This window comes from Bombus terrestris, chromosome 7 (genome assembly GCF_910591885.1).
Source record: "Bombus terrestris chromosome 7, iyBomTerr1.2, whole genome shotgun sequence".
NCBI lineage: Eukaryota > Metazoa > Arthropoda > Insecta > Hymenoptera > Apidae > Bombus > Bombus terrestris.
Window position 1 is genome coordinate 24,277,215 of NC_063275.1, and position 24,673 is coordinate 24,301,887.

At 37.2% G+C, this 24,673-nt stretch overlaps 2 protein-coding genes across 12 annotated transcripts in view; one reads left to right on the top strand and one right to left on the bottom strand.

Moving 5' to 3' along the window:
- LOC100643486 (glutamate receptor ionotropic, NMDA 2B) overlaps positions 1-24,673 on the bottom strand; it is a 360,187-nt gene that overhangs the window by 309,484 nt on the left and 26,030 nt on the right. For 9 of the 11 annotated variants that reach the window (XM_048407845.1, XM_048407842.1, XM_048407840.1 and 6 more), the window contains exon 1: positions 6,022-6,241. The exons of 1 other annotated variant lie outside the window; for it this stretch is intronic. The gene's annotated coding sequence lies outside the window, so the exon portion shown is untranslated. Of the gene's footprint in view, positions 1-6,003; positions 6,242-24,673 lie in introns of those variants that run through there. One more of the 11 variants, XM_048407836.1, reaches the window with a different exon arrangement.
- LOC100644849 overlaps positions 1-24,673 on the top strand; it is a 172,141-nt gene that overhangs the window by 120,651 nt on the left and 26,817 nt on the right. The gene's annotated exons all lie outside the window — the stretch shown is intronic.

Sequence of the window (24,673 nt, forward strand, 5' to 3'; positions counted from 1 at the left end):
AATGTTAATTCTGAATTCTTTTATGCAGCGTTCAGCGGCGTACGGCGTCGCCTGTAACGCTGCAACGTGGATTAGCCGACGACGAGATTCAGCGCGTGCAAAATGTCGAAAATGCGAACCAGCCGTCGACAGATACTTTTTCTATTGCGTCGGCGCACACGTTTATCGTAATATGTGATTTTTCGACCGTGATACCATTTTTTGTTCTGTCTTTGCAAGTTTTATCGCTTGCTAAAATTTCATTAGTTGCGCTACAAAGTTTACGTCTAATTAAACCGGAATTGTAATCACACTTTACGTAGTTACTAATTGCAACGTACGTATGCGAGAGAAAGTTCACGTTATACCGAGTAAAACAGGAAATTCCAGCAGAGAATCGAAGTCTGACAACGGTTGATTCGAATGCTCGTTTAACTAAGCGATGCGATTTTCCTGTATAATGTAAAACATTTAGTCGGTTTCCATTTATTCGCAACTATTGATACAGATGTACTCGTACGGTGTACCAAAAATTGCAAACTGCTACGTATTTTCCATAAAACGGTGAATAAAATATTTAAAGCTTCGATAATCACCTACGTTCGTCTCTATTTCAATTCCATTGGGAAATAATAATTTATCCGAACGATTCGGTGTTTTAATTATATTCCGGAAATTATATATTCCTTCGAAATATTACATATGCTCTGAATTACTGCAGAATTAACAATGCAACCGTTGATAAATCAGCAAACGAAAGTATATTTTAATTCGCCATCGGAACGATGTTTCCATTTTAACTTTGGAAAATTAATAATCAAATCGAAAAAGCGATAACGAAATTTATCAACGAAGTCTTGTCACGGATCATTTTCAAGCGTAATTGCCACCTTTCGAACGGTTTCTGGCAAAGATACACGATCGAGTATCGCGTCACACGCGAAGGCAATCGATACCCGATTGTCTCGGCATCCAACGGTTTTCCGATTATAGAAACTGTTATGATCAATCAGTTTTACGTGTTTCGTGTGACGTTAATCCGTTCGTTTCGAGATTCCGTCGACTGCTTCAACGATTCCGGTCGACGTTTATTTGTACGTGGTGAATTTCGCAAGAACCGCAAGTTCGCAACGGCAATACGACCGTTTCAAATACTGGATCGCGATCATTTGTCGCAGAGATTCGCTCGTTAAATCTCACGTAAACCAATTTTGCTTGAACATTTCATTGCGCTGGAAGTTTCGCAACGAACATGCCGTTATACCCATAATAGGCGAAATTTTTGGCGCAAACTCGCGGCTTAAATCGCATCACCACCGTAAACCCTTCTTTAACGAGGATTTTGCATTTACCAGATTTTCACGCGCAGATTCATTGTATTATTTTCTTTGAATTATTTGGCTATAGCTTGGCTCCGTGTAATTATTCTTTATTTCAAGTGTAATAAAACAGAACATATAGCGCCTATATACGATATACATATACTCACGAAGTATTAGAACTATTAGAATATTAGAAGTATTAGGAAAGTTTTACGAATATATATCGTGCTTCTTGGACGAAGCTTTTCGAAACTTTATTAGCGTTATAACGGGGAAAGACCGTGCTAGTTACATTGGTACAGTTTGAAATAAATCCGAAAATTGTCGCACAGGTTACAAAACATTTGTTACAAGCATATAGTTTATAGAAAATTAGTACACAGAGTGAATAGTATCTTAAGCATATAATTAACGTTGAAGTTGGTCTCATTAAATATCGTAACTTATCGCTAACAGTACAACGACTGTTCAAATATTTTGATTATTTTTGCACTTGTAACAAATATCTCGTAATTTCTGATTCTTTTCGCGTTCGTTCCACATTTTATCGATACAACCACGATGATCGTATCTCGTTACAATGTTAATGATATTTGAAGATGTTTTCCATAACGTATATAATATGTGTATGTAATGCGTATACCAAGTAAGACGTTAAATCAAGCGAACGGAAGCTCGATGGGAATATGATCATCGAATATCTTCAGCGCATAATGAATATCGAAGTATAGAAGAACAAGATAATAATGGTTCTTGTGGAAAGTAAGAATTAATCTTTTTAACGATAATAGATACGTACGTGGTATATTCGCATCGCTTCGGAAACATAACTAAAGCTTTGCATAAATGTACGACTTCGTTACCGCGACGAATAAATTATTCGAATCGAATCTTCGTAGCCGAGCAAAGTATTTACAAGAACACTAAACCCTCTTTCATGCTCGAATTACGTGCATCGGACAAAGTTAAATCCCTTGAAATAACAGCTTCGAAATTTTGCTGCTCCATCCTTTTAGTAAAGAAAAACAACCTAACCCCTGCCATGTCAAAGTTTCTATAACTGCAGATATTCTCGGAATGTGAGTAAGATCTTCGAAAGTTACATAAAACCGTCGAAAAAGAAAATCTTCTGAAACAGACACGTGAACAATAAAAAAGCGATTCTGGGATCAATTGCGAAAGAAACATTTCTATTAATTTCGTTTTAATTCTTACTATCATCTATTATTAAAATTAAGATGTTGGAATCGTGAGAAAGTATTCGCCAATGGGTGGGAAATAAAATATTAATTATAATTATTAAAGTAATAATCGATCTAAGACGTACAAGCGGCTATGTATAAGGATGAAAAATAAATAGAACGAATTTCAATTTCATCGTCAACGTTCTGTCTTTCCTGAACCACTAACAATACTTAAACGCATCGACGATAGAATGAAACAACGTGGAAAACAAGAGCGACGAATGTCGCGATTCCTGTCACGTATCGCGAAGAGAAGATGCCAGGAAGTATGCGGTATTTGAGTCAATCGGTGGAGATATTTTTTCTGCTCGACGAATGATTGTAACGCGACACTGACAGAGCGACACGATCGTATTTCCCTTTCCACGCAGTATCCGCCCTTCTCTGCTTCTAGGTTTCTCAAAAAGTCAACAGAATCGGCTATGTGCAACATCGCAACATCGAAGTTCGTTCACGTCCCGAGGAGCGTCACTCCCGAAATTCAATTCGTTGTTCGCCCTCGTTTTCGTTTTCGTTTCACGTCTTTGTATCGGGACAAAAGGACACTTCAGTTGTCGAAACTTCTTCTACGAAACTTCGTTCGGAGACTGAGGCTCGGCACGATAGTCTGAATCGTTGTAAAGCAACGAAGCTGTTGACGAAGAATTTAAATTCTGCTGCGGAATTCGTCGAAAGAGGAAAATTCGTGGTCGTCGCGGTCCTTACACGCGTTTATAATGAACTCTCCGGTTAAACTACGCTTGACGCTTCGACGAAGCTTCGGCTTAATCGTGAACCATTCCCCGAGCTTGTACCAGGATTACACGGTCTCTTGCCCGGTATAGATACAGCGACTGTTTCCTCTTGCGTGCAGCGGAAAATAAATTCGAGGCCGAAGCCACGAAATCGCGTGTAAAGGTGAAATTCGAGGGCTTGGTTCTCCGCTTCGATCCGAGGATTGATCGAAAATCGATGGACTTGGTCTTTAAAGTCTCGTTAATAAAGGAGTTACACGCATGTATCTTGTTGATGTATCGTTGCTCGACTAATCGTACAGATTTGTTCAAGTTTTTGCGCAGATTCGCGTTGAAAGATTATAGTGCTAAAAAGTGTGAATGGACTAAAAATACGCTGATTTTAGGATGACTCGATCTATGAGATAATTCGTTAACAACTAAAATGTAGTTAACGATATAGATGCCAAATTGGTTTTACAGTACAGGTTGCTGATGATTTGAAAACTAAACTAACGTTGCAACTATGTAGTATTACAGTAACATTATCTTCCTGCAAAGAATATAATAAAAATGGATACAAGAGTTGATGGGGACGACGAGAAAGACGCGTGTCGACTACGCAAGATAGAAATTTGCGAGAATGAAAAATAAAATACTCTGAAATAATTTGTATGTATAATGGAAACGGAGAAAAGTAGAGCGACAATTTTTCTTCAGACTTTTAGATTAACAGGTTTTTGCGTTATGTCTGTTATCTCAAAATCAAAGTCGTCTTGAATCTTATTAGAGTTGCCTAACAATCTGTATCTTTGTGTTGTTGTAAGTTGTACTACGAGCTTATCTCTACACGTAATCAATTACATCAAAGTAATGTGGGAAAATCGAAAACTATGCGGATTGGTCGCGATAGAAGATTGAATTTGCATATATACACAAATATGTCACAACGACACACGACATCGACCAATAACCAATATCGTGAAATTAATCCACGAATTATCTGATTGGATCACATTGGATCATGCCTCGTTCTACGTCGTTTGGTGTAAAACTGCATAATAAATTGTTATTATACTTATTTATATTACACCCACGATTAAATTTGATTAATTAATCTTCTTAATAGAAATTTATATATTACTTCAAACTGTATGATAAATCCATTTATGAACAACAGAGTAATCTGATCGCATCAATTACAGAATTTACCTACGTATTCGATACTGCATTCTCGGACAATGAACCGCAATTCGTGGCTATGAATCAGAAAATACAATCAACGATTTAGCATGTAATCGGTTGTAAACTCTACGTGTTTGCTATCTAGTAATCTCCTAAAAGCATGTTAGAGACACTGGCAATATTATTTCCGTCGATTCTGCCGATGCAATATTTTATAATTACTTGTTATTAACAAGGAACAATATCACGCTACGAACTTTTGTAATTTCAACTTTTTGTTTCGATCGCGTTTCTTCATAGCTGCTGTCGCAAAATCGGATACGTTTCAGTTCGAAAGTAAGGCAGAATAAAAATGCTGTTAATAATAGAATTTTTCCTACAACAAAGAACCAAACTTCCAACTATTTATTTTTCTTTTCCTTCGACGATAAAAAGCGAATAAATTGACTCGCACAGCATTAGCTATCAACGTTTTCTCTTTGAGTCGCAAAGATCTTCGAACTTTGTTCTTCGACGGAATAGCAACGACTGCAACGTAAAAAGAACGATCGTGCTGAACCGATAAAAAATACGAATTAAAATTAATGAAAGAGGAAAATCGTGAAACTTGTAGTGTATCGGGAATCAGATATTCCATTAGGATTCGAGTTCCAGCCAACTTGAACACTGGAAAATCGTTGCGCCGCGTTTTTATCGGCAACCTCGTTCGACCCAGCTACTGGCTACTCCTACTTTTTCCACCAACTCGAATCGACCTTCGCCTCTAATACGACGCGATACGCTACGTATTCGCGCGCCATGTAAATGTTTTTACTGGAATGGAATCGCGCAATCCAGACGAGTCTACGTTTCGAGGAGACTGAAAAATCGTATGAAATCGGATACACAGGTAGTTGCGTTTGTAGAGGTAATTGTGCTGCTCTTCAGCATCCTGTTATAAAAGCTGCTATGCGACACCTTTGCAACGCGATACGTTCCGAAGCCGAATTCCGATCCTGCTATCTGGCATCGATCAAAACTTGGCGAAAGGCAAACATCCCGGTGAAATGGTATACACGATCGTAAAAAGACAAACAAACAAGGGTTTCTTGCCGAGTCATGAGAGTGGAACTCATAAATCTCGACGATCAAGAGGAAAACTTTTCGAATAGCCGAGTGCCAAGGACGAACGCAATTGTCGGTCTCTCTCGCGCTCGAGAATTGATGCCCGACGTCGATCAACGTTTTGCATGCCCGAACTTCGTACTCTATCTAAAATACCGTCAGTTAACCCAAATACGTAGCGCTCGATCGTCAAAGAGCGTCTCGCGGAAGTTCCTGTAAAAACATCTGTCTCCGCAAACGAGAACATCATCGAGGTGATCTGTCATCGGGGAAACGACAACGTTCAAACATCCACGATGAAATCTCCTCTTTTCGTTTTATACGTTTTACTCTTCGAACATCTTATGACACGCGAAAGCTCGGCTTTTTTTCGTTCGCTACGATTGCGAAAGCGACAGTGACGCAACTGCGAACAACTGCAACCCTTTGTCAATCACTGAGAGAAATTTCACTCACGAAATCTCGGACACGTACGTTCCATCCACGACGTCCAATTGGAAATAAACGAGGCGTCGGACCTGTCTGTGGAATTGCACGAACTCGCACTGCAACTTTGAAGATGCACGGGAAAAACGAACGAACGAGCGAAAGTCCCCGAACCACGGAGTCGGGTGTGCGCGGATCAACGGAACGAAAGAGGCACCTCGAGGCGCCAGAGGCCAGTCGCGAAACGCGAACCAAACCCAACTGAAGTGCGACGTTTCTGTACCCGCGACCGCGCCCCCGCCATCACCCCCCTACCCCCATTAAAACCACCCGCGCACGCGTTTCGCTCCGGAAGTCGGATGCGGGGTTGCTCGCGTCTTCTTCTCCGAAGGTTGGCCGCGATTAGCGCTCAACATTTCACAATTTTCCAAGGAGAAAGTTTAAGGAATCGGGTTGACTTTGTACGAAATACCGTTCGCATGGTTAGAGTGCAGTTTTCGACGATTTAATCGCGCGAATATTGGAAAATTAAATAGTTTAGGTGAATAACTTGAGAGTAGGCGCTGCAGTATTATAGGATCGAGGTTAGCAAATACGGGTGTAAGAAAATGTGGTGCGAAATAAAGGCAGACGCAGCGGGTAACGAACAAATTAAATAGGATAGGCTACAGCTATTGTTTGCGAAGATAAAAGTAATATTATATATTCGTAGATATAAAACAAATGTAAATTTCAACGCACTTAATCAGCTTGTTTCGTATCATATTGCAATATACGTAGAAACCACCATTTTCTAGAAAAAGTTTGTTATTTGTTCGTTCTATTTGTTCATTCGTAACTGGAGACGTATAAATTTTTGTGAACGTCATGAGGCGGCACTCATGGAAGGAGTAAAACTTTTACTTGGTGAATAATGTTGTTCTTCGTTACACCAACCAAGCCCGACGCGAATTAATTACGGACTAAACGTGTAAATAAAATAAATAGTGTTACAGGAATGTGTAATTGTAGGATTAAATTGCAAACAAGAGGTAAATAATTAAATATTTTAAACGTTGTCGCAGCACGCTTCGAAATATTTTCACGACGCGTTAATCACATCCTTGTGACAAAAGCTTTCAACGGCCAGTACTTTACGCGAAGGATTATACATGCAGAAGCCACTATATTTACAAAACAGAGTGTTTTCTGCTATGGAGTCTGGTATAATTCTCTTCGTTACTTCCTGAAATGTTTAAAATTATAAGGCAGGATAATTATCTTTCTTCGACGATCTCGCGTCTGATACTTTTAAATTATATAGAATTACACAGAGAATTCATCTAGAAGAAATTATAAAATCTTCCAACATAAAAAAAGAATTACTAATTTATTTAACTTAAAGTAATCTTTGTATTTCTATCAAAGCAAACAGAATTGTCTCACAAAGTTGATTTTAGAAAAAAATTGAAGAAAAGATTATAAAATATTTCAGTATCTGTACCTTACATAAAATTGGTAATTTATTTAATTTACAACGTTCAGATTTACTTAAATGATAGTTATATAAAGATATCAAGATGTTTGAATAATTTTACTTGAAAAGGGTTACCGATTGATTCAACTCGAGGTATTTGGAATTTGTTAAAGAACTAATTTAAAAGAAATGACAGGGACGTCTCAACAGCTGCTCCTTTAAGATGAATAATATGTTTAACTTGTGTATAGAATTCTATTACGCGAGCGACTAGTTTTGATTTAATCAGCATGGAAAATGACGCATCCTCGGGCGAACATTTTCATTATCTTTAGCTACGGGGCTTTCTTCGTGAAACGGTACATTCGAGCGGGCGGAACTTTCAAGATTTCGTTAATTTCGCGAAGAAACTTCGCGGATGCCCAGTTCGGGGGTAATACTTCTCCGCGGGCGGATCTGGAGTGAGAGCAAAGACTTCAGAGTTTACGTAACAGACGTAGTAAAACGCGATTTCCGAATGGCGTGCATCCGCGATTTCGTACCATTTCGATTTTCGATGGTAACCGCTCGACAAGCCGCGATACGCGATGCAGCTCGTTTAAGTTTCCCGTCCTTCGTCCCATCATGCGTGAAACACCGACGCGGGGCATCGATTCCCATTCAAACGCATTCCGCAGCTGCGAAATTACTTCTGACGTTCTACGAATTTTCGGCTTTTTCGATGACAGAAAAGTTGTCATGGAAATTTTTGTCTTCGATATAAAACGGTATTGTACGATACTGCGAATAAATTACGTAAAAAAATCGTCTACTATTAACGCAACGATTATCGAAATTACAAATCTGTAATTCTTTATAGAAACTTTATCGACCGATAGCGGTGCATTTTGGGGGATTTGAATGATTTTTTAATAAAACGTATATCTAAACGTATGAAAGAAACGAATACTTTTTCATATTCCTTTTATTTCGTAGCAAGATTTTTCATACGAGTCTTATTGTTAAGTTTTATCTATGGCTGTTATATAGCTTATGCTAGTTTCACGATGTTTTATCAATGATGGTACTAGCGCTAATGTTACCTTTAACGTTGCTTGAAAATAGGAAGTTAATCGTTACGATTAAATATTATCGTGAATTGAGTTTCACAATGAAAAGAAAAATGTTACCGTTGGAAATGAGAATTGTAATACGAGGCGAATTGGAAGAAAATGCGAAGAGAGACAATAATATTATTTTCAGATGAGGAACACTCGAACAGTACGTCAACTTTAACGCAGATGGTTAAGGTGGAATTTACGAGTACGATAAGTGGTCAGTCATAAACACTATCGTAAACGAAGCATTGCGAACAGTCACCAACTCTAAGCGAATTCCTCTGCTTATTCCTAAAAGAGTATCTTATAATAGTGTACTGTCGCTTTCCCAGAGTACCATACTTTGCATTATGAACGTAAAACTATACTCAAACCTATACGCATAGACTTAAAAATATCGACAAATGTAGGACAAATGTATCGAAGATGTTAATTTAAAAATAGCAAACGATATTTGATAAGTTGCAATAACCTTCGGTACGTCTAAAAACGATATTTATCTAAGAATTTGACTGATATTATCGTTGACATCGGATCTCCATTAAATTGAAAGATTTCTTACCTGTTTCACCGAGAAATCGATACACCCTTTCGCAAAGCGATTATCGCGTTGTCCTTGATATCCACCACTAATATAATGCAATATTAATGTCGTGGCAAAGCGGTAGGAAAAATAATGAAATATAACGTAAATACGAAACACTGGAAATGAGAACAAAATAAGAAAACAGGTTGGTCCGCGGTAAAAGACGCAGCGACAAATCGAGGGAGGGCATCAAAGTGTAAAGACGTAACGAGCGAGACGTGAAATATAACCAGCCCGGCGTCGAAAGAGGAAACGCCAAGAAAATATGAAAAAGCGGGACGAAAATAATAATCCTTGAAACTTTTAAATTGTTCCTGTAAGTAATTTGGGAAATAATCACCAAAGTTACTAAAGAGTTAATTGGACGTAAATAAAGATATATATACCACTTAATGAGATGAAAAACGCAAGATCCACTGTAAATTCACACTAAAGTATGTTAGACCCTTCAGCAAAATACTCACCGAATTACAGTCGTAATTCTCGTAAGATAAAACGAGGCCAAAGAGCCACGTTCAAACATCGATATCCGATTCGTTTTACATTACACCGAAGAAACTTTTGGAATAAAGGATGCGTCTGTAATCCTCTTGAATAAGTAGTAATTCCTGCCCAAACGACTCCGTCTGAAGCCATAACATATCATGTTGTGACACACGGTGGTAGTAAATCCAAAGTGGTCGTTAAATATTTAGGTAGAGGTACTGTGACTCGAAAAGCATTCGAATGTCTACCGCAGAAACTTTTTATGAATATACTATACGGATTGTGGATTATACGAAACTCTTTGCGAACTATATGCTTCCAATGAATATCTTGTATCTTCCATATACGTTTTCAGATCCGTTTCAAATTTTACCGTTATACTCGCAATAGTCGTACTTCGTTACACAGCTAATGAGATCTTAAAATGTTTTGTATAATGCAACTACAATTTTCTACAATACAAGTACACTATACAAAGTTTCTGAGAGTGTTGGAGTATTTTCGTAAGCTTTCGTATAGTTTAGGCGATTAGCTGAGAAGATTTGAAATCATTGGAGAAAAGAGGTTCGAATATTATAGTAGAATTATTTTCAGTGAAATTCTTCCATAAATTTGACCACAAAGAGGCCGCAGTTGCACTATGAAAGGACGTATTATACGTAAAGAATTTGGAAACTATCTAGGAGAGCTCTCGATAGAATTCACAAGCTCGATACTTCGGTCCGAAATTCCGTTCCAAATTTTATTCTAAACACGTCGAAAATAGTTTCATCTCGACAATTATTCGGTTAATTGACCAAAGAGCATTAACCTCTGTAATTAAGTACGTTCTTTCTAGAAGGTAAAACATTATGGGGAAATTAGGCGCGTTTAATTTTGTCATTGACCGGAGAATATCAACACGCTGGATAGAGAATAAACGTTTTATTTTAATATACAGAGCGACGTGTGCATTTATGACATAAAGGGAAATATACCAATCGAGCAATTGGACGTTTGTAAACATCGAATCAACGCGACTCGAATAAATAAATATTTCCATATTTATTGAAAAATATTGGTCGTGGCTCGCATCGAATACACATTTACGCTTTTGCGTAACTGTATATGTACCTAATACTTTTCTGATCACTGTAGCTGTGCGTAAATGGCCACAGAAACTTGACGTTAATTGATACCGTGAATCAATTTGATCGACGTTTAACTTATTAAGGACCACACGGTGAAATAATGCGTGAAAGTTTCATAAAGGCAACATTACGGAGAAATGGGAGTAAAGTAACGTAAACAATGTTTTATGACGTTGCATACTTTGCATAAAGTACAGAGATACTTTATAAAGGGTCGGTATATGAATAAGAGACACAAAAAATTTGCAGAATTTAATCTTTTCAAATTTTATAAAATCACAGAATTAAGGTGAAAGGAAAAGCAACGATGAACAAACTATGAAACAAATCCTTCGAATTCCCTTTCAAAACTACAATGTTCACGGGACCTAATAACGTAAATTGACTAAAAGAAATTGTAAAACTTATTTTCGTTAAGACGGCGTTGTCCTATAATGAATTAACTAGCGTTTTGGACAGAATTATTAGACGAAATTGCGAATAGCCTAAAATTAATGACTTTTCAGATGAAAAGCTTATCTCGCAAGGATATACGATGATAAATATCTTACAGTATCCACAAATCTTTCCGTAGTTCACGATCTAGCAGGAAATCCCAGATTTCCCTGTCGCTTGACCTGGCAGTCTAGCTACGCTTTCATCTATTTTTCGGTTTGATCCAATGTTCGTCCCGTTTAACGTTCCACGGGTCCGAAAGAATCGTGTTAGACATTCCAATTTTCTCAAATCTGGCGATCGAAGATTAAGCTGCTGCGAAAGCGTTCCCGTGCATTGCGCAGAGAGTTAAATTGTTCCAAAGAATGAAACAGACTGAGGTATTGGCTGTCAATCTCACTAATTGCAAGTTGAAACGAATCCATTTTAAACAACATTTTCTTAACCACACAGTACGAGTTTTAATGTAATATATTCGTTTTCGAACGCTAATAATCTTTTATTGAACCCTACAAATTCGCAACGCTTCTTTCTTAGAGGAATAAAGATAATAAAGATTCTCTAAATAAAAAATCAATCGTTTAATTTAATCTCGAATAATGAAAAAAAATATATATATATATTAAAATAATATACCACAAGAAAAATTACGATATTTTATACAAAAGGATGACACGTAATAAGATGTTAATATATGTATCTAGAAGATATCAAGCCTGAATATTTTTAATAAAACTTCTATACTTTCTGTATTAAAATTTCTAAGAATTGTAAATTTTCTACAGGATGATATTAAACGCATATACACGCGAAGGTTAAAATATTAAAGGTGACCTCCTATCGGACAAAGTGCGGAAATGTACGATTAACAAGGTACACGTAGAATATGATATTACAAATAAATATGTCACATTTACTTCTCCCTCCGAGGAATCTTGATAATAAATACTGTCTGAATATTGCATCGTCGGAATAAGATATAATGTGATTATAATAATGGAAATTCGGTCTGAGGAACGGTAGGTCCATGAACATTTCACGATTAAGCCAGCAGCCTGTAGTTCACGGCGTAGAGTAACGTACTTGACGATAACATCTTACGGTGAATAGATGTTCAGCATTTGTTACAGGAGAAAATATGTTACTCGAAATAAGATACAGGTAGTACTGTTGCGTTCATCGAACAAAAATTAGCTAATGATGACAAACGTGACTTATCGTTCGTTTAAAAGTACAAATACGTAAGGCATTATACGTTATAAGTTACTACAGTGTAAAACGAAAAGCGTTACACGTTAGAAGCTATTAGTTGTCCTTGTGGACAGATTTTTGAAAATTAGATAAAAATACGCGTAACGGAAGAATGTCATTAATACGTTTAATTTAGGTTGCAAATAAAAGAAAAGAAATATTATTTTGATAGCCGTCGCAAATAAGATTCAGATTCATGTCTGGATCAAGGTAACACAGATTGGGTTGCTTGTTATCTTCAAACTTTCTTATATGTACAAACGATAAATTCTGATATCTGACAGCTAAGTGACAGAGATTTCCTAACCATTTTCTCTTTCCCCTGTCCTTCGTCTTGTTATATGCACCGAAGTTCTTGTCGCAAATCGTACAAAAGAAAGATTCAATGATCTCTAAAAATACGTCGTTGCACGTATGTAAGAATCAGATTATAATTTAACTTAGTATCACTGAAATTTAATATTATTTATGTGTTTGCAAAATATCGGTGCAAGTCGTATAAACGATAAATGAACATTTTTCACACGTATGTATAATGGTTAGGAAAATACGAAATACAACAAGACAGTTCAGGTCTGGTCGAAAATGCAAAGAAATTACAACGAGTACATGGAAAAACAACAAAAGATATTTTTCTCCGTATGTTATCGTAGTGTATAAAGTAATGCTTATTCACGATGCCCTTGGTACAGTTATGCTTACTGTTGTACTCTATGTGGAGCCTTTCGTCATATTTTATCGTCCTCGAGGAAACCATAGTTTTCCCTGTGAAGTAACATTTCACGCTACACCGTTGCACCTGGAAACCTAACTGTTTATTACTAATGTATATTTTCCGTCTTGCAGATACAACTTACTTTTCAATTCTCGCGATAATAGTCGGAATAAAATATTTTTCGACCTGCACGTGTTCCAGATATTTCCAATACTATATTCGAAATAAATGAAAATAATTTCCAGTTAAAATCGAATAATTTGAATAATTATCATAAATTGAATTAAACTTGGATAATTGCATTGGTCTTACATATAGGAATAATCAAACTCTATTATACGTACCGGTAGACATACTGAACGAAACTACAATAGTATTTCTGATTGCAGGAACATCATTAATGAAAGTTTCGCAAATACAATTTCAATCTTAATAACGAACTTGTACGAATAATAATCCAGCGGAAGTTATTGAAATTGAAAAAAGCTATTACAAGACAACTGTCTAAAATCCGTCCTCCCATTGTGCTTTACGAACAGGAATTAATCTCGGGATAAAGCGGGAAGAGCAATCTTTTATTTACGCTTGTCGATTCTGCAAAAACGACTGCTTTGTGGCGGACATTAATTTCCCTTTGGACCGCTTTTCTGAGAACACTTTCCAGAGCGACATGACTTTTGTATCTCTCCATATAATAGAGTATGTATGTACGATATCGGTATAAAAAGACTAAAAAACGGATAATAGGAAACATGAAAATGCGGCAAGAATTGAATTTGACCAAAAAGACGATGAAATTACAAAATTTAATTTAGACATCGATCAACCCTAATACATGGACATTCGACGAACAACAGACAAATTGTCTATAACACTGAATCTGAGAAATCTTTTCTCCGGAAATGCATTAACAAAGCCAATAAAAACGACGCAACTTGCGCGACTATATTGGTAAAAAACGCACCAATTTCAATACGCAATGTACTCTAGCGTATTGACAATCAAGCAAAATGTTCCTTAATGCGTTATCGGATTGCATCCAGCGAGTCGCGTAAGTTTATGGCTAGCTAGAAAAGCATTAGCTCGTAATCAAAGTTCTCAAGCTTTTAAAACGCTCAACTCCATATAACAGAAATAGAATCAGTTAAGATACCAAAAGGTTAGATTGGGATTCAAAAACATTTAATCGCCGCTAATACGTTTTTCGCGTTCAATAACATCCGAAGGTCTCTCGAGTGGTCCTCGAACTCACGACTTTGGCAGTCAAGGCCACTTGAAAGTCACAGTATTCGTCGAGATTCTGATATTCGTCGAGCTCTCGAAGTTATTGAAAGGTAGTCAATGCCATAACCTTGGTACACAAAACCAGTCGAAAATCACAAATTCCTATCGAGGTCACGACGCTGGCACTCATAGTCAATCGGAGGTCATACGTATTCGGCAGCGTGCTACAGTGTTTACAAAAAATATTTGTACACTGCTGTATTTATTGCAGCATTTGCGCATCAAGTATATTAAGTTTCATATCGTTTGATAATATTTTATATAAAACGTGGAATACGATAAAAAGATATTTCATTGGAAAACGAAGGTATGTGCAAATACTTTCTACAGCTATTGTATAATTGGCTCTGAAATTACTTGGATATTATAAAAAAGTTATCGCCTTCTTTCTCTATTTACAAATATACATCTAAAAATATCGGTCTACATGCAGGGAAATTTTTAATAAATTGATTTCCCATTGAAATAATTGTTTGTTTGATGTTGTACAGATATTGTACGTGAGACTATTCCCAATAGTTTTAACGTCAGTGTCTATCGGTATATGCTTCCGGCAGAGAAATTCGGAAGGAGAGATTGCAATTGGGAAACACAGACATACGCCATTCCGGTCACGATACGAGCGGTTGAATTGTTTTCATCGATATAACATAAAATCATTTTTCTCCAGAAATTCGCTCGTAACTCATGTCAATTTCTGAATGAAGATATTGGTTTGCGAAACTCGATTTATTTATAACAAATATTCCCACGATATTAAGTGATATTACGATTTTAGAGATCAATTGAAATAAAGCTTCCATAAAAAATAGATCGTAAAGGCAACCGATAAAAAGCCACCTCTTACTTTTTATTCGGGTCAATGAGATTTTATTTATATAAAAATCTTTGATAATCTGTAAAAAAAAAAAAAAATAGTTTGCTTATCCGCATGACGTGTACTCTCCGAATCATGAAATCCTTTTAAGTTGTCACACAGAAGCCATTGCTAAGCTGCTTCGCAAGCACGGAAAGTTCCGCGGATGGTCGTAAAAGAATGAAATAGGGTTGATGCAGACGCGAGAAATCCTTTCGTTACGCGATTCGTGATTCGATTCTCAGCACGCGGAAGCTTTCTGCGGGCGCGGAAATCTTTCGAAAACACAGAAGACATGTGCTTGAGGCGTGCGCGGAACCCAATGCAAAGATAAAATTTACCCTCGACTTGCTATTCTGCTCACGGAGAATACCCTATCAGAAAAGTATGGCCCGAAGTAGGTGTAAATAACTACGAACCATTCTCGTAAACGTCACAGTCACATTTCCTCTTTCCGTTCGCTAGCTCCAGGCTACCCGACAGTTTAGTAATTTTGTTCTTTCGAATTTGCAACCTTACCCTACTTAATTTTCTGTAGTTTCTTCGTCTACTCTACTTACATCTTTATTTAAAAAACTCTCTTTCATGCGAATCGAAATACGAGTACGATGTTTAAACGTATGAATATTTCGCAATACCTGCAGATATTATTAAAATAAAGTAAAACACGTTATTACATCGTGTAAGGTAACAAATAAAAAGGAAGTTCAATAGAGCAGAGATATTGTGGATAATAAATAACAGTTCATTATGAATACCAGTAATAAATAATAGATTGGAATAAATTTTTATTTTATTCGAGTCGATTAAAAGTTTAAATTATACTAACAACTCTCTCTCTCTCTTTACGTTCTATCAACCTAATACTAATTTAGCTTGAGATGATTTTCAAAAATCTCAATGATGATTCACAAAAGTTTACAATACACATTTCGCATTCGTAAGAAGCTCGCCTTTCCTTTTGTCCCATCAGACTATTTCCCAAAGCGCTCTCACACCCAATGTCTCAGTCAGGTCAAGGAATACTATCGATCAATGGATTTTCCCAATGGAACTACTTCCTTTCCCTTGTGATACTTTCTTCGAAAACTTTTCTTAAAATTAAGGCACCACACTAGCGTTAGATATCGTATTAAAGGTACGACATACGAAGATATATGAAACGAAGGTAACCAGGGTAATTGACACCATGTACGAACATACTATTACAGCGATCTGGCGCGAAGTGACCACTCATATGACTCAAAGTGAGATACGTAAGCTCTCTAACGAACTTTCGTGTCTGTTGAAAAGTTTCGCGATCCATTTAAACGTGGACCTGTTGCGTACGTCAAAGTATCCTTCATCAATGGCCCTCTTCGTGCAATTTACACTCTGTTTTGTCAACTTTGCCACTTTATTGCCGTTAAAAAACTGTTAAAGAGTCAGAATATTTCATCTCGAAATTCGATTTCATTTTTTCCTGATATAATGTTCCGTCCTCCGTGCAGTTCACGAATAAATCATCACTTCGATAGCTTCATTACTTCTTTTCCGTTTGTGCAATCATACTTTTTATTCGTACGTTTTCACTGATCTACTTAAAGCTCAGCACGTGTGCATCGGTCAGTGACAAATGACGCGTCAGCGTCTTTTTACCCTTCATTACCGGCAACGTTCGCACTTTCGAGAAAAATGTGGTAGATCACAAAATTTTTTGCAATCCTGTCTTGATTCCATGATCTTCAAGTTTTTGTGCGACATATCGTAATTTCGAAAGCGTACTATACCGTAAAAATAAATTGGCGTACCGAGACGTACAGTGTAACTGTACGCTTAATCTGATAAACATATAGATTCTCTGCATATATACAGTCGAGGAAGTAGTATAGATCCATGTCGTCTCGTGAGAGTGGTGTACTCAGCCAGGTAAGTAGTACATCCCAGTATATGGTCAGACAAACTCCATTGGCCTACTTCTGCCATGCACAGATCTCTACCTTTCCCTGTTTTTATGCAAATCAATTGCAAACTATAAAGAATATTCAAATGATATTTTACGATCAATGCGAACGTCTCATTTGCACGTGTCGTATATATTATGTGCAAAATATTTAATAAATTATTAGAAAAGATTTAATGAACTCAATTAGTTACGTAGAATGGTATCCTTAGTTATAATTAGCTGTATAAGTTCAGTAACGCAACGATATAAACAACAATCGTCAGAATAATATTTCATAGAATATGTAATACGATTACGTCATTTATCCTCTATATGAATGAACTTTCTAAGAGTTCGGATAATCGGGAAGCTATAAAATTAAACTTTGAATAGTTTGAATACCATTGTATTGGTAGCGTGAAAATCTAAATTTCCTGAACGACCCTATAAACTACGTGACGCGAATTTCTCAACTTACGCTGCGGCCACGTATCAACTTGGAAAACGTTGAAATTATTCGCCAGTTAAATCATATCCGCTCTTCTTATCCTGCTCATTGAGCTACGTTGCGTCGTACGCCTTCGGAAAAATGCTGTGGAACGAAACCAGCCACGTAGATAAGTTACTACGAGCGATGACGCAGCACAGGTATTTTTCCTGTGTCATCCTCACTTATCGCCGTGTTTACCATGCGGATACATTTCACGCGTGCGGCCAATAATACGTGTAAAATCCCAGGCTCTGTATACATGTGTACACATCACCGCGGAAGCACGTTGAACTTTCTCAGCAAAATTTTATGCTCGATATCTTCGTCGGTTATCGTCTCGATATTCATACATAATCAATTAGTGCGGCTAGCTACATCGTTTTACTAATATATCTAATTCCATCGTAACAATCGTTTAGATACTCTGATTTAATAATACCATTAAATATAAAATTTGTACAAAATTACAATCTTTGGTAAAATACAAAATATATATTGATTCTAATATCGTGGTACTCAGTTATAAAATCGCGATCGCGAAAAGAAAAATTTCCGAAGAGAACCTGGTTCCTTACCTGTTTTTAAAACCCATAACATCAAACTACGTGCTTTGCATACGTAATGAAATTTGTCACTCGATCGTTCAAATAGTTTAAACGGAAAACTTAAAGAGGAAAGTTTAAAGATCGAAGTAATAATGAACTCGTTGAACGAAAAGCAAATTTTCTTCGTTCCACTATACCGCAGGAAATATCAAAGCCGAGGAATTGGTTGTTGCACGGACGTAAGAGGTTATAAATCGTACGTGGCCGAACAGCCACAACTTCGTTAAAGTTTGACGTGACCGGATTGGAGAACGCGAAAAATGTGCTTTTAACTTTCCCTTTCCTTGAATTTCTGCTCGTAACTGGACCGTTACTTTCAGATTCGTGGTCCCATTTGTTCTGTCCGGAGAAAGTTATAAAGAAGAGACGTGCATGCGGATATCTCGGTAACGTATGCTCATGATCCGAGAGGAAACGCCAGATGGTACAAGAAACCTAATGTTACAGAAGTATCTTGGAAATGTCTCACGCTCCATGAAACCATCTTCGTACGAATGTCGATCAACAATATCATAACGCGCTATTAAATCTTTTTCAATATCCTAGAATTTGGTTTCGTTTGTTTCAAAGACAAAAAAAGATACAGTAGAGCATGTTATACTCAAGCACTCGTTATTAGAACGTTCAACCATTCGGGCAAAATACGTACGAGCTCCGTGTGATATTTCTTTATTCAAATATCATGTTTACATACTTTTTTTTAATATACTTTTCTGCCAATTGTACGAGTTATCGTATTAGCGTACGTTGCGATAAAACAGGTATTTCTGACTATCGAACGACAATATGAAATAATTCAGAAGCTAACAAACGATGGAAGCTAAGAAAAGGAACTAAGGAAGCTAACGAAGCTAACAAAAGTTGTAAAAATACATTAGGCAGACTATACAATCGTGGACATTTTTACGTTAAAAAACTTATATAATTTAGTAGCTACAAGATAGGGAATCCTTAAATATTCAAACAACCTATCAATCTTTTTAATTTCTATTTAAATGATGTCAAAGTGAAATCTCCTGGTCAAAAAATTCCTATATTACGCTTCAACGTTCTTCCTTTGTTTGAAAAACAAAGACCAGTTTCGTAAGTTCAGAACATCTTCGAGTTTAACCTGATAAACTCGATTTCAAATTACGCACACAAAGACTAATCGTAAGTACGGAATAGAGTGTGTCTTGCGTCACATCTTCGATCAATGTGACAGGACAAACACGTGATTCGATCGAGGGAGTAATTATTAGACGAGGATGGTGTAGAATCCAACCACAAACAACAGATTGGAATGGTTTCCCCGATGACCGTGAAAAGCAGACGGTTTGGAGAAGCGTCGTTGTCGTCGTATCAGTTACGAGGCGGAAGCGCGTTATCAGCATCCGGACCAGCGAATTCATGAACAGCGAGGGGGGGCGTTACACGAGGATCAGAAGCGTCTATTATACCGGGAATACTCGAACAACGCTGCTTCATGTTGGCAATCGCCGTCAATAACCGCAGTCGTGACGAGGACGTTTCCATCTTTGCCGCTCGAACATTGACAGGTCTGTGGGACTAGTTATTGCTGGTCGTTCCACTGAAATTGACTGATGAGAATTGATCATCGTTCGACGATTCGAATATAAATTGGGCCGAGACATCTGCCGGCTGATTGTGCCTTCTAGATCGCGCATTAATTCCAATTTAATATCGCTCCGATTACGGAAATCTGTAATTGGAAAGGCGCGCGAACGTTTAGAGCTAGTTACGGTGTCGATTGTAAATATAAAATAGAAGAATTTCAAAAGAACGAAAGTAAGCGGAATAGTTCGTATTAAACGGTACCGAAGGGGCTATTAAAAATTTAAAGGAAACTGCAGCAGAGTTTCCGATATGCCCTCTTATTTATGTATATAGGAGGGCAAACAAATTTCACGGTAAATTAAACGCAATTCCACCAGAAGAAAATTATCTTCGCAGGGACGAAAACTTTAGATGGTTTCCTTTGTCCTTGTTCCTATGTTCTTTAACCAAGAAATCGATTGTTGAAAGTTCAGTCGTTCCTCCCTTTTTTCTCGTCTTCTTTCTACGTCTGTACCTTTTGTACTTTTAACGTTCTCTGAAAAATAAGATACTTGTACGACTCTGTTTACCCATCTTTTATAACCGTTTCCTCTGGTGTTCGCCCGTTTCGGTCTCGCTGGTATTTGCCATTTTCATCCTAAAGAGGATGCAAGCGGTTAAGAAACGATGGATAATTGCCTGCAACTCGTAACAAGTTTCCAGGACATTACGCTTGCCGGGAACTATACGCCTCGTACAATTCCCTGGATGGAATAATAGAAGGCGGTCCGAAATAAGAAGAAGAGGGACGAATTCAGAAAAGTGAAAGACTCTTGTCAAAGTGTACGATACTGAGGATTCTTCGCATAATAAGGAAAACTGTATGTATGACTTGCCGTTGGAAAACTTTTAATAGGTTCCAGAGGGGACTCGAGCTGGAAAAAAATTGACGACGAATTTATAAAGTGTTCGGCAATTTGTAAAATACTTCAGCTTTCGTGTTTAACTTGCCATCCGTTTATGAGAAATATTTCTCGGTCGATGAAAAGTAGAAAATGTTCGCATCTGCTATCGTTTAATCCATAGTCGAATTGCCGTGGAACATAAACATTAATTCACGAAAAAATTGTCCATTTAAAAATAAAAAATCACAGCGTTAATATCTTGGCTCGATAATCCTGACCAACGAGCAATTTTTCGCTTCAATTTCAATTTAGTAAATTACAAAGCCTTTTTCTCTTACGACTCTTCCACATTTCGTATTTCTTCCTCAAATTTGGACAAACCAATCAATCGAACTACAATCAATGAAACTACATAATGGACGAGGATCGCGACACTCGTCCATTTTGTATTTCTCGGTACATTAAGCACGATGATAGGTTGTGGTCTTTGCGAAGATGTTGGTAAAAAGGCAAATCATCTAAGATCTCGACTAGACTTAATAAACCGATAAGATTCGCCTTTAGCAGTCGTTGATGTCCTTATGTCAGCAAACTACTGAAATAACTGAAGTGGCCGTAACAGCTTCTTGAATACGGAGTAGTATTCGTTCAAACGATACTACCAGCGCTAGGATATTACTACCGGCACGCTTTGATCGAGGATGAAAGGGTAGAAATCGAAAGAAGAAATTCCCTTGGCCTTTCATGCCTCGGATCTCAGAGCTAATTCTTCCGAAGATTTTCCTACTAAAAAGAAAATCGTCACTTCCAAGGCAAAGGTGAGTGGTAACAAATCTTTATTGCAGAATGCGCATAACACGTAACGGTACACAAAACGGCTTGTAACCAAACGTCCAAAGTATAAACTTGAAGAAATTCCGACGGACGCGGTTTTTGACGCGAGTCCATCGATGGACGGCAGAAAAATAGAATTTTTGCATCGATTCATGCGGCAACTACGTATATATGTATGTACACCGTTGATTTTTCAACAAAAAATGTAATTCATTTCGTTACATACACAGTCGCTGTATTTTTTTTAGCTAAATACAGTTTTTAAGTCGTTCAAAAAAATGTTGTTGACTTCAGTACCCTCTTCATTCAGTTATTTTCAAACAGAACTCATTCGGCTTTTTTTGCCTGGGATGATTCCTTATTGGTTAATGCTTAGGATTTCGAATTTTGGAGGGTGGCTTCACCCCCAAAACTCGAGTTACAGTAGTTAAAAAAGATAAATATCTTTATCTTTGGCTATTCTTTAGACTTACAATGTTCCATTAAAATAGGAGCGGATCGTTCGCCACCTTTCCTTGTTAATGCGGTATTTGGAGCGTGTTCGAGCATGTTTGTGAAAATGGTTTATTGGACCAATTACACCACAGGAACTTATAGTCTCAATTTGTCTTGTAATAGAATACTGCGGTAAATATCTGGTCCTGAAGGGTTTGATCGAAAAATATGGTAGAAACCGCATGTAATTAACCTAATATCGTAAACGCTCAGTGATCGAGCGCTTTAATTAAGGAATACATTTTCTAAATTCTCGATTGTATTACAAAATTATTAATCGTTGCTTTCAAATTTTCAATAATGCAATTTTAATGCAAAATAATGCAGAATAACGCGAAATAATGTATCATTGTATAAAATTGTTAAATCTGAATAAAAGAGAATGGCTGAGAATAATAGTTAAAAGATATAGAACATTGGTTTTCTTTTAGGTCACGTTTGTATAGGTAATATTTATCAAATTATTCTATGTTTCTAAATGTTAGTGTTATTATATCTAAAAAACTATTTTAACTATCTTGCATCTATATAATCTCTTCCAAATAGATAGAAGCCAAATACAAGTAAATAATAAATAAAATTCCTAAATTACGATAATTAATTTGCGATTTCACCGGTGAATCTACCTATCTCTTCGAAAAAATATCTGCTTCGAAGTAAATAGAAAAATTTAAAAGCTGCTACTTTTTATCGTCTGAACAACTCGCAATAATCTTTTTATTCAAAGTACCATGCTCGGTAATCTTCCAATAATCGCACGAAAGTAATCCCTACAATAGCTCGAATGATATTTTTATAGAATCGCGTATCCATATGTGACCTTTACCAGGAACGCACGATTTTACACGAGTCACGTACAAAGCTGCAAATTATCGTGAACAGACACGAGAGTGCGTGCAACTTGATCAAAGGGACGGATAATTTTCGATATTAATTACGTCACGTTGCTACGGGGTGTTTGACATGTAACAGCAACAGCTATAAGGGAAATCACATAGGAGCTGAATCGTGACATACGGGACGAAACCGCTAAAATCGAGCTTGCGTTTGAATCGTGTGATCGCGCGGCAACTGATTAAAGATATTCACAAGATACCGAGCATGAGTTTCGTTACGTCAAATGGAATAAGCTACCACTGTTAAATCTATGATGATCATAGGAAGAGATGTTCATTCCGGATAATTGGTTAAAGTCGTAATTAACTTCCTTCGCTAATTATTATAATTGAAGAATCAAACTGTGAAACTCCGCTTGGAGTTAAATATTATTGAAATCCGTCGGAAAATAATCGTCCAAGGCGAGATAGTCGTAAGAGAACTCGTAAAACGACTCGATGTTAGATTTGCAATAATTCCGGTGGTAGAAAGGGGAAGCAAATCGATACTAAAATCGAAAATAAGAAGCGAGAATGAACGGCAACGGTGATCGAGTTGCTCGTAAAACTAATTTTACAGACACTAAATCTCTAGTTAACCTCCATTATTTCGTACCTCGCGGTTTTCCTTCAAACTCGATAACTCAGACTTGGATTTCTTCTTCCGAATAACGCTTCGTCGACCTATAAATTCGGGTATAAGCCATAGTCGTACAACCATACCTTGATCTTGAACTTTCCTAAATTTTAAACGCTTTTCGCGTTACCGAAAAACTTGCTGTCTTTATTTGAAAATTTATGTTCGATAAAAGAAGATCTGTGATGATAGACGAAAACGTATTCTCGTTAAACATGTCGTTAAACAGAATTAAGCATAAAGACGGAAAGTAAATATTTTTCAACATCGAATAAATGAAAATTTCTTTATGTCAATCGACAATGTAAAGTAAATCGAAGCATTTTTAAAGTACTTAATATATAAATTTAATACTTTATAAATTCCGATAGAACCGTGATAAAACGGAGATTGCCGGTCGAAGAAACATCGATGAAGAAGCTGAAAATACGTCGACGAATAAACTACGACAATTACAAAGCTGCGACCATGAGCAGCACTCTTCGTGGAAACGATCTCGGTATCTTGCCCAGCAATAATTGGTCCTCACCGGTAATTTTCATTAAACGTACGACAATAATTGACGAGGATCACGATTGATAGAGACGTTCTCTATCGATCCGTGACCAGGTGAGCAGGCTGGCTGAAACGTCGAAAAAGAAAAAGGAAAAAGGAAACGGTACCTAGCGGTTAATTAATTGCTGTTAAAAGTACGAGAACGACCATCGTAATTTCAAACGAGGGGAGTGGGATTTTCACGAAAAACAGAACGGTAACGGTTTCGAGGAAAAACGAGTAGGGAGAAACGAACGGAACCACGTCCCGCATTTCCTGGTGCACGGGAATAGAATTGACGGGTATCCGCGGTTATTTCCTGTCGATTAAACGAAACAATAGCTCGAAATGCAGCGATGATCGTTGCGCTTCGCCAACTATTCCGAACCAGCCCCAGTGTCCCGGGTTAGAAGCGTTAAATTTTTTATCAAGCGCCCTCGATAGATCTATAGAAATAAATGTAAGAGAGGAATAGGTGCACATCGAAACGTCGCGTCGCTGGAATTCAATAGTTTTCTCAAGAGCGAAATAACCTACGGCGGAGGAACAATAGCAGACAGACACGATCG